At 36.0% G+C, this 15964-nt stretch overlaps 1 long non-coding RNA gene, 1 other non-coding gene and 1 pseudogene across 2 annotated transcripts; 2 read left to right on the forward strand and 1 right to left on the reverse strand.

Moving 5' to 3' along the window:
- Positions 1-6537: 6537 nt before the first annotated feature.
- Positions 6538-9807, forward strand: LOC113303835. Its single transcript, XR_003337785.1, has 6 exons — positions 6538-6781; positions 7269-7523; positions 7616-7692; positions 8170-8356; positions 8751-9361; positions 9536-9807. It is a non-coding gene; the product is annotated as an uncharacterized LOC113303835 (long non-coding RNA).
- On the forward strand, positions 8443-8515 carry TRNAK-UUU. Its single transcript has one exon. It is a non-coding gene; the product is annotated as a tRNA-Lys (tRNA).
- Positions 9808-9973: 166 nt separating the features above from the next.
- On the reverse strand, positions 9974-11210 carry LOC113303834 (annotated as a pseudogene).
- Between the last annotated feature and the right edge of the window lie 4754 nt (positions 11211-15964).

The raw sequence follows: 15964 nt of genomic DNA on the forward strand, positions 1-15964 counted from the left end.
CGGTAATGCAATTTTCCGAAATAACACTACGATATAAGCTCTTCCATTGTAGGATTTGACTTTCACTCACCCTTCTGTTAGAGAGCACCACATTTTCTATTTCTTTGTGGGGCGGAATAGTATGCTTTCCTTAAATTTATTAAGAAAGTGATACCCAGTGTACTTCAAACAAAGTCTGCAATAATTATAGGAACAATGATGCTAGGCTCAGTAAAAATTTCTTACCATCACCACTAGGATACATATACATGCGTACTTTGTTGCAGCATGTAGGTACAAATAAAATAAGACATATAACCAAAGGAACTTAACAACTGTTATAAGATTCACTTTACTGCTGATTTAAGAAATGAAAATAAATTTTTCATGGACAAATGATCAACTATATAGAGCTAGGAGTTGCACTGTCGAATTCATTAACAAACTTAGGTAAACACAACCAAATAATTAGCATTCATCGATGCGTCAATTCCCATAATGGAATTCTTTTGTCATGTTTGTTGTAATGTTCAGCAAATACCTGCAAAACCATCAAAAGTAAATTAAAGATTTGTGTTACTCAAAAACTAAACGACACAGGACCATAAAGACGTTACACCATCCAAGAGTTTCAGAAAACAACCATTATATGTAAATGGATTACTTGAGTTTTATGCTATTTGGAATAGTTTCAAACACGTTGGATCAGTGCCATCTGCTGCTTGGACCTCAACTTATTTCATTCAACGTGCATTGCCAAGTTGGGTTGACAGCTTAAGTGTTTTCACCATCCTTTGTTAATTTTTTCACCATGGTCCTTCTACAACGATGTAAAGATTTCTCAATCATTCCAAAGAGACCTTCGTCCTTTGCTAGTGAAACACCCACTACACTTGCAAATCCTCGGTAACATATTGTCATCCTTGATGACTCATTGTTGAATCGAATTCTCTTCATTGCCACTGCTTGAATACGAACCTACTAAGTGTAGAAAAACTAAGATGATGACTAACAAAATATCATGTATTTGATGTCATTTTGTCCTTTTCTGAATTATTCATAAAATTTGGATACAACTATTCTTTATAGTATTGTTGTATCCCTATGCCAATGATCTATTATGTATCATAGTGAAAGAAAGAGACTCGGAGTAAAAAAGATCTTAAAATGGTGGTGATATTTTAATAGGTCAGAACCTAAGAGAACAAATAAGTACATCGTGTAAAACTGAAACATGCAGATCTGTGGATATACATGCAGCAGACAAATGGTGTAATCAACAAATCAAAGTAATATACAGTTGGTACGGTTTCAAAAGAACTATAGCTGATTAATAGATTATGTCATCCTAAAAACCCTATAATTTTTTTTAAATCACTATGGGAAATGTGATTCTATAGTAAGCCAGTAAGGTAAAAATTATCTCATGTACTCAAAGGTCTTAAATTAAATTGAGTGATACATTAACAAATCTAGCTAAAATTAAGAACAGAGATAGTCCGGAGGAAATACCTATTGGAAAATGTAAGCTTAAGTGTAAATCTAGTGAAAGGGACATTGAAATCCGCCAATCAATTATATGGAGAGGATGACTATATCTGGCAGAGGATAAAACTCACATTTTTATTTAGAAAATGAGAAAATAACAAAAATAAGCCAACTGAGTTTGGCGTGTGAAAGAGAATATAAGAGTTACATAGTACAGTTACATGACTGAGCGGCGCGATGTAACCTCCAAAGAAGGAACAAAGGGACAAAGACCATGGCTGGCTGACCCTAAGATGAGCTGCAAATCATGAAGTAAGAATAAGGACGATGTATTGAATCACAGATGACTACTCGCAGTTGGGTTAACAGTACAATCAAGTGCGATGAATAATGTCATTTCCACGAAATACAAATAAACATTGTAAGAAGTCTTCGAGACCTTGCACAAAATAGGAAATGCAAATGTAACCTCATACAAAAAAAATACTAAAGTAACTAAACCATCAAGGTTAATTGGTACCATGGACGTAGGACGAAAACAATGGATTTTTCGGCAAAACTGGTTTAAAAAATTCTAATCGGATGGGGAAGGGATAAAGAGCGACTTACTATATATTGTGGTTTCCCTTCTTTGCACTGAATGAACGACATCGGGTTCAAGTGCTTACATAAAAATAACCATACTAACTCCATTAACAACCTTGTAAGAGTGTAACACCAAATCGGGAAATGACGGAACACGCTGGAAATTACAAAATGAAGCAAATAAATTCCGTGAAAATCATGTATCGAAAATATATAAATTGGGCGATCAAAACTAACAAAGGGGACATGATAGGACTGATCGGTGCAAAGTGATGTCCAATGGAGCTAAGAAACTTTGTTACTTTTTGAACCATTCTGAAATGGTTTGGATTGCAACCAAATCAGTAAGAACTCAGAAACATTAACAATATATTAAAAGAAAACAGTTTGAATAACAAACTACCGAAACTTGATATTAAAAGACATGCACTATTGAATTCAAGCCATAAAAGAAACCAACCTAAAATGCTGCTACAATCACGAAATCATAAACTGCTAATTAAACCCTAGATAATTGTATGTCTCTCCACAAATGACATCGATGGTACATCTAATGTTGTGTAAATATGCAATTGAAAATAACCCCATCAACACGAAGTTTCCCTTAGTTAACAATGAACTCCTCAAATTCTTAATGACAGCAAACAAAAAAGAACTCCAAGAAACTAAAAAAAAATTGAAGATCTAAACCTATATGGCTTTTATGATTTTACCCAGTGAATTTTGAGAGATCGATGAAATTCCTTGACCAAATGACGATTGCTGTGAAAGATAAGACCAAAATCGGTAAGAAGGAAATTGGATTGAAGAAAAAGAGGTTTTGATGATTCCGATCACGGTTCTTCTTATTTGGAAGAAAAAGAAGAACAAAAATAGTAAAATCCAATACACAAATTTGAATTCTTTAACTAATTATTGCTTTTAAGAAACCCAAGTCCAAAGCTGGAAGTACAAAACAAACCCAAGTTCAACAACATTATAAGCAAACCTAATCCCTTAGAGCAACTGCAGTGGTGCGACCATAACTAAAGAGTAAAAACCAAAAAAAAAACTAAAACAAATGGGTTTAGTCTGTGGTGCGATGTTATGGTGCAGGAGTAAATATGGTAGAGCGTAATGATATGCTTACGCTTGATGTGGGGCGTAGTTATAAAGAGCGCTCAGAATGGGCATAGTTATAATTCACGCCTGATGTCTACGCCTTCACCCCATACGGGCGCAACTTTAATCTGCGCTTGAATTTCGTACGTAACTTAAATGTTCGCTCCCTTTGAAACGTAATTTATAACTTCGCCTCACCTCTAACGCAATCTATACTTACGCCCGACCAAAATCAAACTAAAGACCAAATATAGTTTGGCTTTTGGTTTTAGTCTGGTATTTGATCTTTACTCCGTTCGATAGTGATTGGTTTCTTGACCAAATATTTGGTTTTGGTCGTCGACTGTGGTTGCTCTTACGCCACCATTCCCAACGACTGTTTCACTAAGAGAGGGAAATAAGCAAGTAAAAATAATAATTATTGATACAAACAACGAACTAGAATTTGATTCTTCAGAGACTCACAAAATCATACCTGCAATCTGATTTTTATTACCAAAAATTGTTGATTAATCTTCCTTGGGAACGAAATCAAATTAAAAATCATGGAGAACATCACCAAGATTAACATGATGAACAAAATAAGCCCCAATACGAAAAATAAAGGGTAAGAAAACTATGTGATTGATCATTGAGTTTTTAGCAGCGGCAATAGATTTTGGAAATGAGAGAGTCAGAGAAAAAGATAGGGTGTCCGATGAGTTTTTTTCAGCAGCGGCGATTTTGGATCTGAGATAGGCAAAGAGAACGACAGGGAGCACGATGGGGTATTCTTGTATTATCATTCCTAAATCTAGAAGCTACGCTGCACGTGCGATTAGTAGGATCTGGTCTGGACAACCACAACCATGAATTTATCTTTTCCTAGAACAGATCCTGACCACTCTTTACATAGGCCAAATTATCCAAACTGTGCCTTGTATTCTTGATTTTAACAAGCACATCCTACTAGAAGTCTTTCAGAGGTGAATTACCTCGACATTTGGTGTCTTTCTAGATAATAAACTTGGTGGTTCTAATGTTAACGGAACTAATGAAACATGCAAACAAAATTAAGCCGAAAACCATTTCAGATCATATATATGCCGGGCTTGCTGAGAGCTTGAAATTGTTCCTAACTATTGGTGATAAGACTAATAAATCTTAACTTGTGTCCAATGGTTGTTAATAGCTCTTGTAGTGCTAATTTGAACTCAAAGGTGCTAATAGAGATCTTAATGGAGGTAAAATGCAAAAAAAATTTAAAAAAGATTGTTTGCTGGGTGGAGCCCAGGCTGTAGAACTAGAAGAAACCTATTTTGAGGCATACTGATTTTTTTTGAGGCATGCTGAATAATGCCGAAATAGGGTCACTAAATAAAAAATATCATCACCCCTTATCTATCCTTTTTGATAATGGCATAACTACCCTTATTTAATTGGTGTTAATGATTATGATTAATTTTAATAATAATGATTGATTAATGATGTTAATGATTGACTAAATTAAGTTGTTAATTAGTGTTATATTAGTTGAAAAAAATCCGATTTTTGAGTGAGAGAGTGGGGTTTTTAAGAGAGGAAGAAGAAGTGAAAAAAAAACTAGGGTTCTTGAGATTTGGAGGATTTTTGTGATTCGAAATGGATGATTCATTAAAGAAGAACCTTCTGCTAATAATACACAAGTATACCCGTATACAACGTCTAATCTCTCTTTTTTAGCTCCAGAAAACTGAAATTTTTCTAAACTTCTTCCGATTTTGAATACTTGGTTCGGCTGTAATATAAGAGCCGAACTTTGTGCGGGAAGAACGGTTTGGCCAATATATTTTAAGCCGAACAATATAGTTTTAAAAAATACATATGGTTCGGCTTGTTCGATCTCTTTCAGTGGATAGCCGGACTTATTGTTTTATTTTGTTTTTTTTCTTTTCTCGAGTTACAGTGTATTGTTCGGCTCACATTATGCCAGCCGAACATTGTGGTGTAACTTCAGTTTTTACCTAAGCCATAAATTCAGCTTTAAGTGTAGATCCAAAGTATTAGCCTGGAAAGCTAAAGGTTCGTTTTTTGGGCCGAACTTCATTAAACTACAAAACTTCATTGAACTTGAAAAACCAAGTTCGACCGAAAATAAAGAGAAGTCGAATGAGACGAACTTACTATCGTCTGAGTAAGGCTCAAAAGGGAAAACTAATTTGGGGCCGAACTGTTCTTCCACAGAACAAAAAATAAAGAACAAAACTAGGTTTATCTATTTTTGTCGCAACATTTTGGGTCGAACCCACTTCTGAAAACCCTAAATTCATCTGAAAAATCCTATTTTATCGATCAAACATAATAAGAAAAATCAAACGATTAATCGGTTTATGGAAGGGGTTCGGCTGCAAGAACGAAGAAGAAGTAGTGCTGACTGATTTAGTTTTAGTTTAGTCAAAGGGTAACCTAGTATTTTGGTATGGATAAACACCCCTTATAAAGATAACCTGGATGGCATCATCATTTAGTATGCCTCAAAAAAATTCAGTATGCCTCAAAACAGGTTTCAACTAGACGGAGGTTAGCTCTTCGGCTCTCACTTGTTGGGCCTGCCCTGCCTACACATGCACATTTCATTTCTTTCGTCGATTGAAATATGAAAGGCCTATGAGGAAACCCAAATTATTTCTTCTTCTTCTTTCGTCGATTGAATCAAACCCTGGCCAGACTCGGTTGAAACTCCCTACTCATCTGATCTTTCTCAGGAAACCCAAATTACAGATGGAGGAATTCAAAGGGTTTGATTATTCAACTTAGATGATCCAATATCCAATATCCAAAGCCCATTTTCCAGTAGCATGTACCAGGTTGGGCAGAGATAATCTCTCGTAAAGATCTTATCTCCAAGATACGGTTAAGTTTCTACACCTGCCTGGGCAACCTGTCGGAGACAGTAGTAAGTCCTTGGAACCTTCCGTGTCGCGGGTGGAACAAGGGGTGGTCACACCATTTTAGTAGGGTTTACGCATTCGCGACCGTTAAAATAACATGCCCACTTTATCCTCGTCCAGAGCAAGCAGGGCTACATGGAGGAGTCCCCCCTTTCACGATCATGTTGCCTTGCATAGCCACAAGAGAGAGTCACTTCTTTCGCATATGCTAGGATGGTTTCACAAGTTCACTGTTGGGACAATAGTCGATAACTTTTCGACAGCTAAGCACAGAGGACCACATTATTCTTTCTCTCGGATAACCGAAGAGAGAGCTGAAAAGGTAGTCGGGTTAGTTATCGCCGCGTGAAACGGGGGCCAACCAGCACTGTAGACCAAACACCACTCATACGCCAACACGTATTGTCCCTCGAGGAACGACTTTCACATAACGAACTAGCAACTCATGTCAGTGATGATAAGAGAAGCACGTACTCCCGGGGCAAATCAGTCCCAACGGACAGTTGATTATTCAACTTAGATGATATCATGATAAATTTGTTTCTGAATTCTCATGTTGTGGGAAGCATTTGTTTGCTGTGGCTGCTCATCCATATTTTATTCTCTTCAAGTCTGCAACATATATAATATATACATATCCATCACTGACTGGATATGATGGGGTTTTGTATTACTGAAGATTGTGATGAGAAGACTGTTTGATAGATTATTAGAGCCAGGTGATTTCCAGTCACTTCATTTTCATTTTAATCAAGTTTATTACAGAATCAGTCAGTATTCTAGCTGTTTGATAAAATGCCTGACAAATACTAAAGAGCTTATTATCATTTTGAATATGAATCTTCTTTTGAAAATGTGCTTTTAATATTTCTTGCAATCACTGACTATTTCATCCGCGTCTTATTGTGTTTTTCTGCGGATATACTGTCTTATTTTTAAACCATCTCTCATACACATGTTCTAAGGGATAAATGTTAATGTCAAGAGTAATATCTCTCTGCTCTTTTTTGATGGAAACAAAGAGGAGTATATGTAGCGTGTACACGTGGATCGTCCAATTTCTGTTGATTGTTTAGCAAAGTGAATTCAGTGTTCACTTTTATCCCCAAAATTTATTTAGAAACCCTGATAGGGTAACACCTGCGCAACCTTCTTCCGTGTCTACCTATTAACTTATTTATTGCTTGCCTTGGTTTACTTTTCAAGTTGATTTCCTTCATTCACTGTGAAGGAGCGAGCCTCTATTCTCGCCTTCTGCAGTTTCGTCAAGCAAAGACATTCTTCATACGTATGTATCTACTAGACACGTCTTTTCCGTGACAGCGCAGTAACATTGCTACACAAACTTCATCCCTGCTTCTTTCTTCAAAGTCTTTTTTGACGTGCTTTGGGTTGCTCGCACGCTTTAGTATCGTGACTTGTGCCTTAACTCCTTTCAGACAACATATCGAGTGTGCTTAAGTAAGTTATGTCTGGCCTGTTTGTTATATCGAGTTAGGCTTTCTTCCCCACATTTTCATGTACTCTTCTGACCGAAGTTTCTCCTTTTCCAGGTGTTTTTGTAAAGATGCATAACCTCCAAAGATGGGATCTTTGGATTGTTTATAGAGAAGAGAATTCTGGAAAAGATGTAAGTTGTCTCTCTGCAAACCTCTTGCTTTATAACATATACTAGATGAAAAGTAAGTTCTTTGAAAAAGATCCACCTGCTGAATCAAAACGATCTCGTATGCACATTATTTAGTGGTCCATAGAATTAAAGTACCCATGTTGAACCACACAACTGCAAACTTAACCACTAACTGTGTATATAATTGATTCAAGTATATATCATAATAAATGTTTTTTGTTGGTCGACAATTGTGTAAAAGTAACACAAAACCATTTTTTTTCCAGATCCTGAACAAAACAAGGTCAAAACTATAGCACACACTAGATCAAGGATGTGAGCAAAACATGTCAAGTCAGTAAAAAGAGTCTTTTAATAGTCAGAACATTTTAGCAACAACTATTCTGTGATCAATGTAGCTGATGTGGATATTGTTTGGTTTTAAGATTTATGTCCAATTACACTTTTTAGTTGTGAATTTGTTGTTGTCTTATACAGGGGAGGATCTGATTGAAACAAGGGAAGAGAAAACAAGAAATAGCGAGAGATCGTTGCCTAGCTCATGTTACAACTGGTGTTGCAGTAGAAGGTGGCATCTCATGTTACAACTGGTGTTGCAGTAGAAGGTGGCATCCGTAGCGCTATCGTTGTTGGTTATGAAACCTATGAAGCTAAATTTTATAAGGTATGTCTTCCATCTGCAATATTTAGAAGTCTATGTGTATTGATTTGGTGTCACCCAGCTAAGTATTAGTTTTGAACTCATCTCTTGCCGTCTTAGCTCAGTTGGCAGAGCGTATGGCTTTTTACCATAAGTTCGTGGGTTCGATCTCCACAGACGGAATACGAATCACTTAAGGTTGCATATATTGCTTAGACTGTACACATCTTACTACCCGGTAACATCTAACAATTGCTTAGATTGTACATCTTACTACCCGGTAACTTCTAACAAACACATGCCATGTGACACAATTCTAACACAATTGGTAGGTATTAATAAGAATTCTGGACTCTTTTGGTAATGTCAGATACCAAATGTGAAACTCCAGTAACAATAGAATTTGGAATCCATGCAGGAGGGGAAGTTGTAGCTGAGCTTGTTGAGTAAGACTAACCAGTCAAAAAGATTCCATTTCATTAGAATAAGGTATTTTCATTACGAAGAATTTGTGTTTACTGTCAATGTTTTTCACAATAATGAGATGACTACACTTACTGATAATTCTGCTACTATTTCATGGTATTAGATCTCAATCAAGTTCTGCAGTGTTTCATATTTAAGGGTAGCAAAATGTATGAACCTTAGAGTAAAATGTCTAAATTATCATGGCATGAACTATCTGACAAAGATGCTCACATGAAAATGGTACTGACATTGCCTCCTTGAATGGCGAGCTGTTTTTAGCATCAAGGAGTTACATGGAACAAACTTGTCAGGAATCTAGCAGTTTCTTAAATGAAATTCATAATCCAATAAAAGACAACCCACTACAGCCGCAATAAAAAAAAAGACTAAAAAACTAAAAGAAACATAAAAGACTGAAAATAAGCACTGCCAGTAGAGAATGAGGTCACTAACACTGCAGCAATGATCCAACCGAAGTAAACAATTCTGCTGCCCATCTTGAAGAGACCTGGTGGATATGTTGTTGCTCCTTGGTTAACCCTCAAAGCTTCAGCAAACCAGGTATGTAATTCTTTAAATGTTTCAAGAGACATGAAGTACACAGTCAACTGAGCCTCTTGGAAACAATGCTATCTCATTCAAAACTTTCTTTTTATAATTTGACTTCTTTGAGAAATAAGATGACTGAGCCGAAATTGTAATCCTTACCGTCTGTAAAACCTTTGCATTTTTCAGAAACAATCTTACCAGATCCTTCTCGGCTTGGTTCCAGAAACACCGGCGAAACTCAATGGACTTGAGATGCTGCAACAAACAGTGAGGAATCAAATCTAGTGACCAATCGTAAGATGGGTAAGCTTCATAGTCAGAAAATCCATCAAGAAAGATGAGTGACTCCAGATTTGGTGAAACATGGAGAAACTTGAGTAGTGTTTCAACAGTCCAACACGGTAGGATAACCTCATCATGAAATAAACATAAACATAAGATATGCTGCTTATGACTGTAAATATAAAACATGGAATTTCTTTTTTTCTTTTTTCTTTTTTTTTTTTTTGAAGAGAGTGCAAAATAGCATTTCTGGTTGTGAACAAAATCTGTCCCAGAGTTCCAAATCGTACAGAAAATCAGAAAAGACAACAGACAGTTTGCTGAAATAATATTAAGGGTAAAAGATGCAATAAGATCCAACTGCAAGACTTTCGGATAACTTATACTGGTGAAGTAAGAAACTCCAGTCTTTGAAATACAGAAGAACACTTCCATAATTAAAAGAAGAAAAATACAATGCCAAGCTGGAGAAATATGGCTGCCCAGACATGCATGCATTCTTGTGAAGGGCTTATTGCAGTGGCATAGATTTTAGACAATACAACACTTTCCCTGCTGCTCCTTGAATACCCTCAATCTTGCTTGGTGAGAAAGAGAGTTGTACACTGCTCTGCTGTATCATCAGGGCTGGTGACTGTGTGACCCACTGTTCGCTCTGACTCATAAATCTGGTGATCATTTCCCTCCTTGTAAGTTTTGTCCCCGAAAAAGTGAATTTCTTGAAACTCCTCTAGGTATCTCAAACAGTATGTCTTGTCCCAACCTTGAGGAAAAACATCAAAACTGATCTGTCCTCCAATGGAAAATGTTAGGTTGAGGTGAGCAAACTTGTCTCGAAGGACAGAAACCATTTTAGGTAGAACGCTGTGAATCTTGTCATACTTCTTAAAGTCATCTCGTTCTTATTGACTACAATTTCGTCCAATTGGTGATACATTAATGATCCCGCTTCTGAATTCCATAAATGTCCCCCTTTTGATTGGGATATCCAAATCAGCAATATAATGCAGTGTAAAATTGATAAATTCCTTGAGTTGATCGTTTGCAATGAATGATTTCAAGCTCTCAGTGCCAATCAATTTCCCATCTTTGTGAGAAACAAGACCATTCTCAGAGAAGACGTAATCATAATCCGTTACAACTGATTTCCCAAGTTGTTCTGTAATCTTAAAAAGATCAGATCCCCCAACAACACTAACTGTAATTTCCGTTCTTAGATTTCTCACCAACTCTAACATCTTTGGAGTCACTTCCTTTCTTGGAGCTGTAAGTGTGCCGTCAACATCAAACAAAGCAATCAAACCTGGTCTCCTTACAGCCATTGGGTTCAAAATTTTCTGGATTGAAATTTGATTACAACTGAATTGAGTTTTCAAAATCCGATTCAAACATGAAAACCCTTTTTGATTCTAAAAGATGAAAACATGGAATTTCAAATTTTGATTTTAACGAATAAAAAAAAAACAAAAATCAATTAAAAGATTACCTCACAATTGATCAGAGACTTTCAGAGTTGAGAACCCTAAAACGCTAAAACCCCACATTCGTACCGTGCTGGAAAGTTTTAACTGTCATTTGGTATTTTTTCACGCTTCTTAGGTTAGAATTAGGGCCGTTCATGGTCGGTTTTGGTTCGGTTTTTAGCCAAACCAAAACCGAAACCAATACTATTGGTTTCTAAAAATCTAAACCAAACCAATCCATTAACCATTGGTTCGGTTTCCAAATGGTTCCAGTTGGTTTCGGTTTGTCCCAATAGTTTTTGGTTAACCAATAATTATGTCAAACCAAAAGAAAAAAATACACAAATTTACAGATAAAAAAATCGTAGTTGCCGATAGTATTGGTTTACACAAATATACAGACAAAAAAAATAAAAAATAAAAAATATCAAGAATAGTTAAAGCTTACTCTAATTCTAGAGATCAAAAGAAGATATATAATATATCTTAATTTAGTTATTGACAAATAAAAAAGAAGGAAGACGGGAAGAAAAAAGTCGAGTAGCAGCAGCTGTAGTTGGGGGTGGAGAAGGGAGGCGGCTGAGAGAAGGAGAAAGAGAAAGAGGGAGAGTATCATAATGAAATATTAGATTTAGGGTTTCTATTTATCCTCTAAATCAATGGGTAGAATCTAATACTTGTAAATCGACGATAGAAACTAAGTTTAAAAATTAATCGGTTTTCCAATGGTTTTGGTTCGGTTTTAGAGGTCAAACCAAGCCAAAACCAACACTATCGGTTTTCCACTTTCTACACCGTAACCAATCCATTAGTAAATGGTTCGGTTTGGTTTCTTCCTAATTGGTCTGGTTTGGTCCGGTTCCAGCGGAAAACCGAAACCATGTTCAGCCCTGGTTAGAATAGGAGTAATCTGTTATCACCATGTACACATGTACACCACTCCTCCAACTATGCGGTTACAAAAGTGCACGGCTGCTAATGGGGGTTCCAGGTAGGTTGGGTGTACCAAGCCAAGGCAAAATCTGTTTTGTCTTATTATAGTTTTGGTACACCCCACATAATCTGGTATCCCTATTAGCAATCTTGCAAAAGTGGCCGTAATTTTTCATCAAATATTTTTGACTCACAAGAATTTGAATTTCATTCTCCTAATTCAAACCGCAGTAATAATGTCGGATATTCCATATCGCGTATAATATCTTCTACGAATTTCTTTTATATACAAAAATAAAAGAAATTCAAAAACAAGCTTATTATAGGGGCGTCATGGATTATTAGAGGGGCGGCATTCTAATAGGACAAAAAGGGTCATTACATGATCATTCAAGGTGTTCCTTATCAAAAAAAACTGGAAATGACAAATTAACCCTCATTATTGATAATCTAGTTTAGTGATGATAATCAAGTTTAGTGTTAATGATTAATTTCACTTATATTAACTCAAAATCAAAACAAAATCGGATTTTTAGAGTTTTTTTTAAAAAAAAGTTCAGAGGAGAAGAAAAAGAAAATTTTTTGTGATATTTGTGAAACTCTAGATTTTGATTCACTCAACCAAAATGAGTGATTCCAGTGACCCGGTATACTTCTAAATTAGTTCCCATTAGCTTTTTCTCGCTCAAAATTATTCAAAGTACGTAACAAAATCAAAACTTTTAAATTTTCAGAAGAACTTACGGTTGCAATTTTGCTCATGACCAACCATAACTCTTAAGTTACGGTTCGTAAGTTATCGAATACCAACCGTAACTGGTTAAATTTGGGGAAGATCCAATCGTAAAACCAGTTACGGTTGGTAATTAAATTTGGACAAAAACCGTAACTAAATTACGGTTGGTAACTAATGAATCGAAACCAACCGTAACTACCCTACTGTTGGTGTGTCAACTTAACTTTTGAACTGTAAATCATTATTTGATAAATTCTTAAGACACGCGATTATTTACGGTCGGTATGGTTGTTTGAGTAACAAACCGTAACTCAATTACGGTTGATTAATATGATGCAAATACAAACCGTAACTGAACATATTTCTCAAAACTAAGAACTTACAGTTGGTATTTGACTTAAAACCAACCGTAACATCAACCCAATCTACAGTTACGGTTCGTATTTGAGTTATTACCAACCGTAACTCACATGCAACTAGAAATTTCAATTTCAATTTTCATACAAAACCCTAATTTTTGATACAAAATTAACTTAAATCCAACACGATAAACTAAACCCTAACTGGGTTTTTCCAAACATTTTTCAAATCGCCGATTAATCGAAGACGATGAAATTTTCAGTTTTAATGGAGGTTACAGTTGATGGAGGAGAAGAGAAGATGAAAAAAAAAACTGATTTGATTTTTTCTGATTCATTAAGTTTTAAAAAAATTGATTTGATTTTGGTTGATTTAAGGTGAAAAGGATAATCTAGTCAATTTACATCCCCTTTAGGACATCCCCTAACCAACTAAAGGGACATTAGTGTCGCCCCTTGCGTCCCTATAATAAGGTTGTTCAAAAAATTACCATATTGGTTCAGCTAAAGCTAGCAGCCGTACTGCAGTGCTTGGTCTTACAGTCTTATTGAGAAAATATGATCTTCCAAGGCAGTTTAAGTCGAAGAAGTTCAAAATGAAACAAGTAAAACCAAATACTACGTTTCATTGTTTCTTCTTCTTGCGGGTCACTGCTCACTAGTTCGTTGTTCGCCTAGAAAACACAAAGAAAGAAATGTACTTCTTCTTTCGCCGTTCAAACCCCAGACTCGATTCGAAACTCCTTACTCGATACCAACAATACTCTCATCTGATTTCATCTTCCTCAGGAAACCCAAATTAGAATTAGAGATGGAGGCATTCGATGGGTTTGATTATTGACTTAGATGATGATATCATAATAAATTTGTTTCTGTATTCTCATTCTGCGTGAAGCATTCGTTTGCTGTGGCTGCTCATCCATATTGTATTCATCTTTTAAGCCTGCAACATATATAATATATCCATCACTGACTGGGTGTGATGAGGTTTTGTATTGCTGAAGATTCTGATAATAAGACTGCTTGATAGATTATTTGAGGTGATTTACAGTCAATAATTTTCATATTATTCAAGTTTGGAACAGATTCTGTCAGTATCCTAAATGTTTGATTAAATGCCTGACAAAGGTTAAAGAGCTTATTAACACCAAAGACAACGTCACTCTGAAGGCTGCTGTTGCTGCTGACAGCTTCAGGAGGTAAGCTTTCATTTATTTATGCAATCCCATCTTTAGAGGGTTCTTATCAGTTACTTTGTTGTGTTGGTTAAATTGAGTTTGTTAGAAAGGATTATTATGTGTTGTTATAGCTCTAGGATATGAGATTGCAAACTGTCAAACAACCTTAAGGTGATTCTGCAGTTTCTATCTGTCAAACTTGCTTTAAATACACTACTCCAAAATCAAGTGACAAGCCTCTAGAGCAAGTTTCTTTTGGCCTACACATTTTTGATGCTGGTAATTGGATAGCTGACCCAGTTTCTATCTATCAAACTCACTGGTGATTCTACTTTGCATACTACTTTTTCTAGTTTCCAACTTAAGGATGTGTTATTCGTTCCTAAGATATCACACTATTTATTATCATTTGGTAAGGTCACTAAAAATATTCTGTGTTACTTTGTGTTATCTCCTTTGGGTCATGAAATCAAGGATCCCAAGACTGATAGGCTTCTTGCTAGAGGGATTCCTAGCTCTGTGATACACAATACTTCTCATACTTCTTTTTCATCAGTTGTTGCTTCCTCTTCTTTGTGGCACAAAAGATCAGGGCATCTTTCCCATACTGTTTTTCCAAGCATCAGTCCAAAGAATTAATTCAATATCAATTTCTTCTTCTCTGGATGGATTGTGCCACTCATGTCAGTTAGGTGGGCACAAAAAATTACCTTTCTCAACTTCAAATAGAACTACTTCTGCTCCTCTTCAATCGGTTCATTGTGATATGTGGGGAACTACTTTTCAAGCATCTTTATCTAAATCCTTCTGGATAGAACCATTCCTCACTGCTGTATATCTCATTAATAGATGCATCACCTTTTGTGATCTTGTTTAACAAGCAACCAGATTATACCTTTTTAAAAGTGTATGGATGTGCTTGTTACCCGAACTTAGTTCCTTACAGAAAAGATGAGTCTGAGTCCCGAATCCACTTTGTCTGTGTTTTAGGATACAGTATGTGGCAGTTGATTCATTTTTGTTTCAGAATTCTTTTCTATACCTATATTACTTTACAACCTTCACCTAATATGCCAGAAATACCTATCCCTATTCTCTGGTCGCCAATATACCTTCAGCCCCATCAACCAAGAGGTAAGCTTTCATTTATATATGCAATCCAATCTTTAGAAGGTTCTACTTCTTATCAGTTATTTTGTTGTGTTGGGTTAATATAAAATTGAATTTGTTAGAAAGGCTAGAAAATGAACTTGAATTATTTCTGTTGTTATAGCTCTAAGAAATGAGGTTGCAAACTGTCAAAACAACCTTTAAATTGAACTACTGTTCAGATAGCCATGTACGTAGTACTAGACACTTCAAATTGCAAACTCAATGCATAAATTAGGATTACATTTACCTCAGTCGCCAAAAAAAGACCTGCAGTACACAAATCTACGATACACAAAGTTACAAGTAGAAAACGAGAGCACCTTATTAGACGCAGTCAGTGTCATTTTTGAAGAAATGACTTACGCGGATGAATAGGTGAAAATGTTACAGGTTTAATTTTGTACCCTCATAAAGATATCTGAAATAGGACATTTAGTCTGTGACCTTCTGGATAACAAAGATCTATATGAGTAGAGCCAGGCTACGTGTATCTATAAGTCACCCAGCTACAG

The sequence above is a fragment of the Papaver somniferum genome, chromosome 8 (genome assembly GCF_003573695.1).
Source record: "Papaver somniferum cultivar HN1 chromosome 8, ASM357369v1, whole genome shotgun sequence".
NCBI classification, from domain to species: domain Eukaryota; kingdom Viridiplantae; phylum Streptophyta; class Magnoliopsida; order Ranunculales; family Papaveraceae; genus Papaver; species Papaver somniferum.